This window comes from Anser anser, assembly GCF_964211835.1.
Source record: "Anser anser genome assembly, chromosome: 13".
Lineage (NCBI taxonomy): Eukaryota > Metazoa > Chordata > Aves > Anseriformes > Anatidae > Anser > Anser anser.
In genome coordinates this window covers 15,665,332-15,677,273 of record NC_139734.1, presented here as the reverse complement: position 1 = coordinate 15,677,273, position 11,942 = coordinate 15,665,332, and the positions used below count along the sequence as shown (strand labels likewise).

Below are 11,942 nucleotides of genomic sequence, written 5' to 3'. Positions count from 1 at the left end.
GCGGGGGATGGCGCATGCGCACGGCCGACTGGGGGGGGGGGGGTGGTGTTCTGAGGAGGCTGAGGCGGAGGGGCCGTGGGGCCGGCGGTCGGCGCCGGTTCGGGGCTGCGAGGGTGCCGCTGAGGGGTTAGCGGGCCCTGGCTGGCCCTACACTGGCTCGAATCCCGCCCTCTGCCCCACTTTTTAGTCATAGCCCACGGTAGGGGCGCCGTGAGGTAACGCTCCGTCCCCAGCGGCCCCTCTCGGGTCTGTGCCTGCTCGCAGGACCTGGGGGAAGATGGGCCGAAAGCATCAGGTGGGCGCCTCCAGCCGCTCACGTCGGACAAACTCACAGCTTTGGCAGCCAGTCGTGCAGCGTGCTTGCAGAAAGCGGGGCTTGGCTTTGAGCTGGTGTGAGGTGAAAAAAACGTCACCAGTAGTTAAAAGAGCTGAGCTGTAAGTGCGTGCTGCAGCATAACACACTGTATACAGGTACACCTTACACAACAGCACAGAGAACCGTAATTTGTGGTAATGGTAACTTTTATGTGGAAAAAAAAAATTGTGGGTGGTTGTATCAGCAAAACTGCCTCTCCAATATGATTTGTTGTGCTTTCAGAGTAGTGGTCTTAAAACACCGATATTGTGCTGAGTGTTAGTGGAAAAGTTGCAGCTGCTCCAAGAATATCCTTGTGTAAGAATAAATCAATCCGATAACACACTTTTACTGTTGCTAAAATATTTAAAGTTTTCTAGTTTTGGTTTTTAAAGAGCTAATAGTTGTTATAATAATTAAATAGAAAAATATGAGGCAAGAATCAGATTGCAGGAGATTACCTGTTTTCCCAAATGGAATAAGTAACAAAAATGGTACTTTTTGTCCCCATGAATCGATCGTCATATTGAATGCGTTGACCCAATGAGCATCACACTTGGTGAGAGACCCAAATACGGACACACATTTAAATATTCACGGTACTGCCATTTTACTTCACTATACGTAGAAGATTTACGCTGCTATCGCTACAGAAACTATTCTGCCATCTTGTTATTTTGTTCTCACTATTTTGCACTTTATTAATAAGGAGTTGTCTCTTCATTGAGTTCCAGAAAACAGAGACACTGCAGGTCTTGAGGAAAAGCTTTCTTCTCTCCTTGGTGTTCTTTGTTTTTTACTTTTCAATGAATGTTTATTGAAAATCAGCTATTGGGGGAAGAAAAAAAAAGACAATTGTTTTTTTTTTTTGGCTGAAAAGACATTTTTTCAGTGAGTACTTCCTTCCCAGGCCAATTGTTTTTGTTTCCCTCTGGCATTGTTTTTTGCCTTTCTTTGAGTGAAGGAGTTTTAGAGGGCAAAATTTAAAAATACATACAATAAAGATAACTGTGATCGTGGTTTGATTTGGCTCCTGTTGCAATATATGCAATGCAGCATGTTGCTGTATAGCTCCGGCACCTGCAGAGCTAGGTAGAAAAGCTTTCTGTGGAGGACCATACTGATTTCGTGCTCCAGTAAAAGGCTGAGAACCAAAGGTGTGGCGTGCCTGAGGGAGGAAAAGGCTCTATTTTGTGGGCATTCTCAGATAAAGATGTTTAGTCAAATGTTATTTCTGGTTTTCCAAGCACTAGTCTATTTTCTTCTCTTTCTGAAGGGACTTAAAATTAACATAGCCAGTTGCTTTATTCTCTTATAGCACAGCATTTAAGAGCACTCTAGGGATGCTGTACCTCACATGAATACTGAATTCTGACATACTTAGTTTCACTGAGAGGCTCAGCAAGGCAAATGAATTAATGAGTTTTAGAAACCGCGTATCCAGCTGACTTAATGTTTTATCATCATGATTTTTTACAGCCAGAGATTCCATGAATAATGGTCACGTGTAGCAGTATTGCAGTTGTGTTTGTAATTACTAATGCCAGGTTATTGCCAGCCAGTCGATTGCAGTGGCCAAATGACAGCATAAGGAGATTCTAACTTTATGTTAAAATATTTTGACCGTGCTGGCAAGGAGCCCAGCAGGCATTAACCACTACAGGAGCTTATAGAACTTCTTACTGCCTTGTGTTTGGCAAGCTCATCACCCACAAACTCAATTATTTACTTTCTTCCATTTCAAGAGAACAAGAAATGTCATAATCAAGAATCTAAAAAGACCGAAATTACAAAACAGAGCTTGTCATTTGTTCACAGATACAGCATTAATCCAGTTGCTTTATAGACCTCAGACTTATATAGAAACCATTCATCTTTCATCAAAGACATGATCAGTTTTTTCGATTTTCTATAGCCCAGCTGTAGTGGAGTACATTTCACAGTGACTTCAGTGTGTGCAGCTAATTTTTTTAGTTAAAATGATGGGAAATAAAACCTCATTTATTTCCCACAGAGCAGCGCCTGATTAAAACAAAACCCAAACATTGTATGAGCTCTGTAAGAATATACCAGAGGGAGCTATTTTAGAAAAGTCGTTTTAGAGACATGATGAATCCTCTAAAAAAACGTCTTGAGCTGCTGTATTTCTGCTCCGTGATTTAAGTATAGTCCAAACAAGTGCAGTAAGTCAAATCTTACCTCTTTCTGCATCTGGCTTTATGTACAAGGTGTAATGAAAATAAAACAAGGTGAGACCCATATCATCTCTTCAACGCTCACGGCTTCCAGGAGTTCAACCAAAACCCCAGCCACTTTTCCAAATAACCCTCATATTCTTTGTACTTGGACAGTGGTTTAAACCTTATTACAAAGGCAGTGTGTTTACAGGACAAGATTTCAAGACAAGCACTGCCAGCTTTGCTTTAGCAGATCCACAAAAAATGACTGCAAGGATTCAGGAGAGAAATCAAAATAAAGCATAAAGATAATGAATGGAAGATGTCCTGGTAAAAGAGAATACTGAATTGCTTAGCCATCCTGCAGACACCACCATTTCTAGTTTACTAGGAATAAAAAAAAAAAAAAAAAGAAAAAAAAAGTTCTTCAATTAAAGGATATTAAAATATAATTTAGAAATGATGAGTAATGTTGACCATACACCCTAGTTGGTAGCCAAATATGGACTTCAAAGACCTGTGCTAAAGGAACTGGTGTCTAACGAGCTTTGAGATCTACCCCAAAACACCACAGACAAGTCTCCTCTGTGCTTTTACTATAAAACAGCAGCTCAGTTTTAAACTCTGGAATAAGTCTTCCCCGATATGTCTTAGATACTTCATTGCATTTGCTTTTTTTTTTTGCTTCCTTGTTTGTTTTTCAAGGTTGTTAGTCTTATAATCTCTGATCCTCTAAGCAGCCACAAAGGTTCCAGGCTTTAAACTTAAAATGAAACAAAATAAGCCCCCATAAATGCCCTTCAAAAGAACAAATGTTGCCAATAGTGACTGAAGCCTTAACCGTATTACCACTCATTATTTTAGTGTAAAGATAGGTGTAAGGTAGTGTGCCCACAATCCTGAACTAGCTCTGTCATCTTCCAGGATTACAAAATATAGGGGTTTCTTACTCAATTTATATTAATTGAGTTAAAAGCACACAGCTTTACACAACACTCCCATACAGCAGCATGTTAGCTCTAAGAGGTATTAGAGGTCTGTGCACCACAGCGTGTATCCATAAGGATGCTATTTTTGTGTTCAGTCACCTCCGTATATGTGTTTTCTCTGTGCCACGTTTGTTCTGCTCTCTGGTGATTCTAGGACAAAACAGTGGCAAGTGCTCTCTTCAGACATAAACAGGGGCTTTCTACTGACCTAAGTCCAGGTCTGTCCTTGTGGGGATCAATAAAACATTACGTATCTTGAGGTTTCACATAGTATCGTACCCATATTTGGAATCGCATGCTGCAAGTCACTGCCAAACATCTCTTCAAGAAGAATGTCCCTTCATCTCCCTGCTTCTCTCCGTCTTGTCCATACAGACAGCAAAGGCTTAAGAGCCGGAGTGGTTTCTTTCTATGTGTTTGTACAGTGCCTGTTATAATAGCATCCCGATATTTTCTAGGGCCTCTACCTGCTACATTATACAAGTATTTAAGAGAAAATATTTTTACATACTAACTACCAGATTTCTTACCTGTGTTACGGTGCCTTGTGGATTTTACAAACAACTAAGTTGTTCCTGCTCCCGTAGAATTCACAAACTGATTCTAAAAAGGAGATGAGCATTACCAGTCAGTCATGTTACAACTAAAAAGATAAAATGCCATCAAGTAGTAAAGGTTTTACATCATTTATGAAGTGTGAAATAATAAATCAAACAATAAATCATCGTTCAGATTCTTCTTTTTGAGGAGAGGACTGCATTAAACATAAATATCCTGCATGTGGCTTAGCAAGGTGGACTTCAGTTCTAATATCTAGAACACTGGATTTTGTATGATTTTATTTCCAAAAGTAATAGAACAATTTCAAACAAAATACATCTGAAGAGGATTAATACAAATCATACTTGTTTTGATTTATGGTGTAGTTAATTCAGACTGCACTCTTATTTTAAATACACAACAGATGTTTGTGGTTACAATCAGTAACTGGAACATACAAGCTGTTGAGGCTAGAGGTAAGATAAATGTAATGATCAGTGAAAGACATTAGAACCACTTATGTTCTAGTATTTTAACTAGATTTTTTTTTTAATGCGAAAAACACGCTAACATTGAAATAGCTAATGATACTCTAATTTAAATAACCATCTTTAAGTTTATGAGTTACACCGGCAAAGTTCACTGGATGAATCTTGGAGCTATTGTCAGAGCTATTGTTTCAAGCCATCTGTGGCTGACGGAAAATATCTTCTCCTTATTTTGTATTCAATATATTGTTAAAACCATCATCACTTCCTAAAAATAAATAAACAAATCTTAGATTGTAGACTTCAGTTTCCCATCTAGAGAGGGATTTCGCAGATATGGATTTAACATGCTCTAGTGTTTTTTGAAGTGCTAGAACTGTCTAGAATATGTTCTCTACAGCTGGACAATAAAGATAACAGGCCACAAGTTCCAAAACTTTCTGGACAAACACAGTTCACCTCTTGGTGTCAGAGATCTGGTGACTCCAAGCATTTAGTAACGCAGGTACCGTTCAGGACAGGTCAGGCAGAAGCATCATCAACTGTGATCCTAGTGAAAGAACATTCAGGCAGCAGCCTCCCCTCTGCTCCCCTGTCGTCTGCCACGTGATTGCAGAGAGACAGCCTGTATATTGTTTCAGGAGGGAAAAAAAAAAATAAGTTGAGAAAAAACAATGTTAACAAAGTCAGATATCCATCCCTGCTAGGGATCCTGGGGATGGACTCCTTAAGGAACTTGCTAGCTGCCACAATTCCAAGAAGGAATCAAACAGTAAATAGCGTGACCATATGGAGAGATGGCTCTTGGTGGAGTCTATAGCAGTGGGACACCCAGTGTTACCTTGGCTCAGAGGTGGGGAGTTAGAGACAGTTACAGACTGTTAGCTTCTGGTTGAAAGGAATGTTCTTTTGGTTAGCATAGGCTTGTTACCTAGACCTCTCAAATTTTAAGTATTGATAATTTTGTCTCCACATTAGGAATCGCTGTTCATCTGGTAACTGGAAGCACTGGCTTGTGAGTACCAGCAACAGCTTTCAAGATTGTCTTCTGGGAATAGCGGCACTAGGCAAGTAAAACTGCAAAATTTATGTAAAATATGGGTGTTAGAATGACATTCAGAGTTATGACAGTCAGAGAACAGTCCACAGTTTCCGTCAAGCTCGGTCAAAAGAGGTAGATACACTGTGTGTAAGGTCGGGCAGATGACTCTTGCACGTGCATCGTTAATGTCCTTTCCTACAAAGAATTTACGTCCTTCTGACTGCCAGAGGAAGTGCAGTTGCACCATCACCTGTGTCTTTATTAACTAGAGGGGAGGGAGGGGTAGTTTTTAGTTTTCAACCAGATCAGCAACCTGATCTGTCTCATTTCAGAACAGCACTACTGCCAGAGCCAGGGAAAGATGAACGTGCTGCCGGGAGGGAACTCTCTCTCACCGGCAGCCGGTCCTAGCTGGGTGTGACACGACTGCAGGAGGGCACTTTTTCAGGCTATTATTTGAAGTGCAGTAAGAAAATTTTGGTTTACAAACCAGGACAGTCTATTGCTTGGAAACCCACCTGGCCATACAAGGTAGCATTCTGAGATCCCGAAGCTCTCCCCTGGAGAAAGATGAGATGCCTGATTATTCAGAAAGTATCAGTGATCAACGCGCTAGTATCCCACACAACAATGAGATGTGACTGACTTGTTGCCAGATCTTGTCACAGACGCTGCTGGCCTCGAGCTTAGCTGATAATAAATCACCCTGCAGAGCTCTCAGTTACTTTACACTCCAGCAACATTGTCTGTTTGAATGATGCGTAACAGCTAGACAGAAAAGCAGTAAACAAAACACATGCTCTGCTATTGTGTTTTATTGCAGCATGTATGGTTTTCTGAACTGAAATTGTGAACTTTCTATGAATTACACTAGCACTACTGAACAGTCATTATGTATTGCCATTAAACACACGGCCAACAGGATGGAAGCACCTAAGTATTGTCCAAAGTGCTTTCCCATTTCAGTACTTAGGAAGAGTTGTCAAACGCTAATGCGTTGCCTTCGTATTCTTGTATCATCTTAGGATAAAACTTAATTATCACATGAACTACTGCGTGGCAGGAACCAGCCTTCTGACAGAGGTATAGCAAAGGCCTGTAACAATGAGAGTGTCTGTGGGGGGGCTAAATCTCACCAGGATTTTACAGTTGCCATCAAACAGTTTTGGCCAGTTTTTAGTTTATCATTTCATAGGGATGCTATGCTGTAGTTCTCAGCAAGCTATTAAATTCAGGTTTAAAAAAATGAAAGGCAATTCTCAGTGCAAATAAACGGTGACAGTTGAAAAGCAATGTAACAATCGCATATTATATTTTATGAGCTTTCTTCTAGCAGTAACTATCGCAGTAACAGTATGACAGCTGGGACACTGGGAATATTTGATAGTCTAGCCTAAGGACTGCAGTAAGTGTTAGTAAGACTATAAAGTCATTATCTCAAGTGCCATTTAACATGGTGTCATTTGACACAACTCAAAGATGGACACTATTTTAATGACCCATGGATCAGATTCTCTGCTAATGCACACTGCCATCCTTCCAGGGACTGAACCTGACCACGGATTATCAAAAATTCCCTGGAAGTATGAAAAACCCATGTTTATTAGATTTAAGTGCAATATCGGACATTTCACTTTAAAATAGTATGCTTTACTGTAAACACTAAAAATCTAGCAGCTGTGGTAGTGCCAAATATGTGTTTATCTCACCTTTTTTCTGTTAGCTAATTCGGTGACAACCTCTACATAGCTGGAAATAAAGCCACAAAAGCATTTAAGCAACCAAGGAAAGCCCTCAAATCAATCACTCCAAAGAGGTTTAAAATGAAATTAGGTTACAGTCTTGCAGGTTTCTCCTTCCAGAACAGGCATGATGGAAGAACATAAAGCACAGGAAAAATTCTGCATGTGGTAACAAGGACCCCAAGGACTGAAATGAGTAAATGGCCAAGCAAAGGAGGCAAGTTAAATAGTTTCAGTGCAGAGGGAAGAGAGAATTCGGCGGTATTTACCAAAGAAGTCAGAGAGAAGATTAGTTTCCATTTGTTTTAGCTTCAAGTCAAATGTGCTTCTAAATCATCAACACAATACACAGGCATGACTGCAGTTGGGACTGCGTTTTTGGGAGGCAGACGAAAAGGGAGAAGACTGGCTGCAAGGATGCTCTTGGCCACAAACAGTTTTGCTTTACAAAAGAAGTGATGAATACTGAGCAGTGCGGCACTCAGCTCTGTGCAGAGCAGCATGGGGAAGACGAGCCTCAAACACAAGACAGGACAAAGGCCAAAAAAAGCTGCTTTGGCATCTGAACTGGATGCTTTTGCTTAGAGTATCCCAAACCATTCTGCAGTCTCCTTCTGCAGCCATTTACTCAGTTCTGGACTTGACCGTAGTACAGCTGGAAAAAAATGTTTGAATATGTGCGATTCATTTTACTTTCTTGTACCCATTTTTGGTTCTCTCAGTTTGACTCTTCCCAGTCGCTCTGCAAGTCTGAACATCACACACCCCGCCCCCCTCCCCTAAAACATACCCTCAACTTATAACGTAGTTTGGTCCTGTAGCTTCTTATAACTTGATTTTCTTTAAGCTAGCTATTGTTTAATTACTACTTTGAAGTCAATTTAGCAGAAAAAAAATCCCTAGTTTAAGGTGGCTTTTTGCATCCCCACCAAGCTATTCAGCAGGGTATTCAGCCAGGATACAAAACTGGGCTGAAGCTTTAGGAGTTGAATGGATCGCTCCAGTAGAGATTTAATTTCCATGAAATTCCTCCATGAAAATCCACTCACTCAGATCTGACAGACAGGCAAAGACTAGCCAATACCTTTGAACTGAGTAATTTTTAAATGTATCCCACCCCTCGTTGCCCCCCCCTACCCATGTAAATATGAATTGCTGGGGCTCGGGGTGCCCTGGCGGGTTTTAAAGCACCCACCTCCTCACAGAGCGCAAGGCCTGGGGAAGCATGGGCGGTTCAGGCATTCCCTGATGATTAAACTTGGGGTGGTTACAGGGAGTGAGCCCCCAAGCCCTCTGCTTCCCCGGCTGTCCCGCTGGTGCTCTCAGCCCTGGGAGAGCAAGGGCCTGGGGAGGGAAGCTGCGAAAACCTCGCATCTCCATTTGACGCCCAGGTGCACACAGGGGATGCACAAACTGCTGGACGTGAGGGCAGCCAGCAACTGAACTTTCCCCCCCGTCTTGGACGAGCCTAGCAGTAGGCTGTAGGGTGCTCGTGGTGGTTTTTACAGGAGCAGCTTGCTGCTTAACTCGCTGCTAAACCCGCAGGGTCTTACAAGAGACTTTTCGAACGAGCGGACTTCTAAAATCTTTTCCTAAACAACCGAGGCCGTGCTGCAGAGAGCACCTTAAGGAGACAAATGGCCGGCTTCTACGCCCCTTCCTTAGAAGACGCAGCCCCTGAGTTTATGGCACAAAAACCCCTCGGAGCTGGGGCCCCGGGGCCCGGCTGCTTTGCTCGGCTCGGCCCGGCCCCGCTCCGCGCCCCCAGCGCCCCCTGCCGGGCGGCCGCGGCACTGCGGGGCCGCCACCTCGGCGGGGCCGTGAGCGGCGCGGCCCCGGTGGCTGCTGCCCCTGCGGGGTCCCTTCCAGCTGCTCGCTTCCGAAGATATTTACCCCGGAGGCACCGAGCGCATCGCCCCGCGGCGGGGCCGGCAGACGTTTCCCAAGCAGTTCTAAGGCTTTAGCGTTCCAAGCATGCGGGACCTTTGCGACTTTTAGTTTGCTCGTAACGACTTCCAACTCGCTCCTTATTTTCCTGTGTTTTCGCCTTTTCTATGCGAGTCTTATTTCCGAGCTCACGTTGCTGCTTTAACTTTACTCGGAGTCTTGTTGTAAATCTTTTGCTCTTTGGATTTAAATTAATAGTTTCTCCTTTTGCCTGGAGCAACTCTTCATTAAATCTTCTTAAGTTTCCTGATTTTTCACGTAAGTCTTGTTTTCAGCCTTGAAGCTTGAGATCTTTTTCAAAGCTTGTCCTTTGACCCTGCTTTAACTGGGCAGTTTTGCAGTGAACCTTTCTTCTCCTTTTTTTTTTTTTTTTTTTTGGGCAATTAGCTGTTCCTGCTCAGCATTTTCAAAGCCTATTTGTAGGTTTTGACGCGTAGTTTTGAGTTGCACCAGCGCTGCACTGAGCAGCACTGGAGGAGTTTCGGAGACTTCTTCCCAGCCGGTCTGCTGCGTTTCTTGTTGCTAATTCCCTTGCATTCCAGGCACAATGACCCTCTGTTTCTTTTAAGCTTTCTTCAGCTCCAACATCTAAATTACCAGCTCCACAGCAGGCAGAATCCCCGTCTGTTTCCTCCTTTGAAATGTTTATCTTTGCACCTACTAACTTAGGTTCATATTCTTGAACAATGAGTTTGGGAAACCATTCTTTCCTTTTGAACCTTTTTTTTCTTCTTCTAGAATTGTTGTAATTGCCATATTGTAGATTTCCCCCCCTCTCTTTGCTCTCTCTAAAGCCAATTTTTCAAACATCAGTGATTCAGATTGATTGGCTTGACTAAAAAAGTCCAGTGCATTGCAATTAGGAGAAAATAACTCCTCCCTGTGTTTTCTGTCCATTCCTAGAATTTGTTTCCTATCAAATGAAAACAAAACAAAAAACAATATCTTTACACTTTAATTTGAATAATTATTATTATATTTGAATACCTTTCTTTGCAGTTCTCATATGAGCCTGCAGTAGGAAACTTGCACCACCGAAGGGGTTGTATTCAATCTTAGTAAGTGTATTAGCAATGTTACCTCATACTAACTAAACTGGACAGGAGCTTAGCTGTATTTTAGCTGTTGGTGTGATATTAAAGCTGTTGGTATGTTATTAGTTTGTTGGAGGAAACATTTTAGAAGTATATGTTTTTAAACCAAAAAAATGTGTATTTAAGTCATGCATTAAGCAAAACTTAGTTTTCAAATAAAGTAAGCTTTATACAACCTTTATTTAAAATGTTTACATTTATGGACAGAGGACTACAAACTATGTTTGCTCTAAAGTCACTTCTTCATGTAATCTCATCACCACTCAACCTCTTCAAAGGTTCTTTGTTTTAACATTTGTGCTGGGATCTGACTATATGGAACTCTGCTGTGATATAGGTGCTCAGTGCTATTTAAGAACTGTGGAGGTGTCAGACCTTATTATGGTGCATTACTAAAAAGCTACACGTAGCATAAATAGGCAATATATACTGCTTCTGGTAACCCTGATAATTGCCCTTTAATGCTGACCTACAAGATTCCTGATATTCCAGTCATAGTCCTTTCTTTGCATACAGACTGAGCAGACACACAGTTATGCAGAATCATGTAAGTTTTCCAAGAGCAGCAAATGTCTGTAGGAACTTTGATAGTATCTCCAAATGCATAACACCAAATCCAAAATCAGAACACAAGTCAAAGTCTGTAGGAGTGGAAAATTTGAAGTACCTCATTTACTCAGGACCACTTGTTCAGCTATGTTTCATTGCACCATAACTTCTGAATCGAGGAGATGAAACACGGTTTACTTGCTGTTACAAATATAGCAAATTTTATCTGGATCCACATTAAAGTCCCATAGGGACAACAGCATGGGGTGAAATATGTAGACAAAGGATTATGGTAAAAGTTTGTTCTCAAAACTGGATAATCTAAGCATCATTTAAAATTTTATAATCAGTGTAAAATAGATGTGAACAAGATCTTTGACACAGGGTTTATGTTTGTAGATGAGGAAAGGTAATTACTAGATGATAATAAAAGCTGTAATATTTCATTGAACTGAAATCAAGCAATTGTGCAGTAATGAGTTCAGAGATGCTTTATTATATGTCAAGGATGAATAGAATATGTTATGAGTACAAATGAATTGAAAAACAAATGCTGCAGAGAGGATGTCTTCTACTTTGGTTTCCATGTAAACTTTCCACTGACATTAGATGAGGGTCAGTGTAAATTGAAGGAAGTTTGAAGTCCTAAACTTCTGTCCCCGTTGAGTGAGGATTAATAATCATGGAACCTATTTTCCCCCACCATGTGGTTTTGATCTTCCTGATCTAACCGCTGCTAGACAGCAGTGCAGTTGTTTCAGTCTGGATTCCAGTGAACAGGTATCTTAGAGCTCGCCACTATGCTGGGGTCAGCAACTGAGCTAACCTAGAAAAGAGCTTGAAGACATACAGGCGAAGATCTTACTGATCGTAAGAAAATGACAACTTCACCTAAAGTCGTCCTTCTAGAACAAGACAGATGTGCACAAAGACTGTGTGTAACAGAAATTTGCAGGCTGTCTAGAGTGAGGAGCCATCATCTTCAGGGCTACTAGATGGGAATTTGCAAGAGTGGTGCA

The 11,942-nt window shown here is 41.6% G+C and overlaps 2 long non-coding RNA genes across 2 annotated transcripts in view; one reads left to right on the top strand and one right to left on the bottom strand.

Moving 5' to 3' along the window:
* Window positions 1-5,037: 5,037 nt before the first annotated feature.
* LOC310880734 lies at window positions 5,038-8,117 on the bottom strand. Its single transcript, XR_014571871.1, has 3 exons — window positions 7,603-8,117; window positions 6,110-6,151; window positions 5,038-5,174 (listed from the first exon to the last, which is right to left on the bottom strand). It is a non-coding gene; the product is annotated as an uncharacterized lncRNA (long non-coding RNA).
* The window catches only part of LOC310880733, a 33,567-nt gene continuing 26,794 nt past the window's right edge, over window positions 5,170-11,942 (top strand). Inside the window, exon 1 of the long non-coding RNA XR_014571870.1 lies at window positions 5,170-5,616. This is a non-coding gene — a long non-coding RNA (uncharacterized lncRNA). The remainder of the gene's footprint in view (window positions 5,617-11,942) is intronic.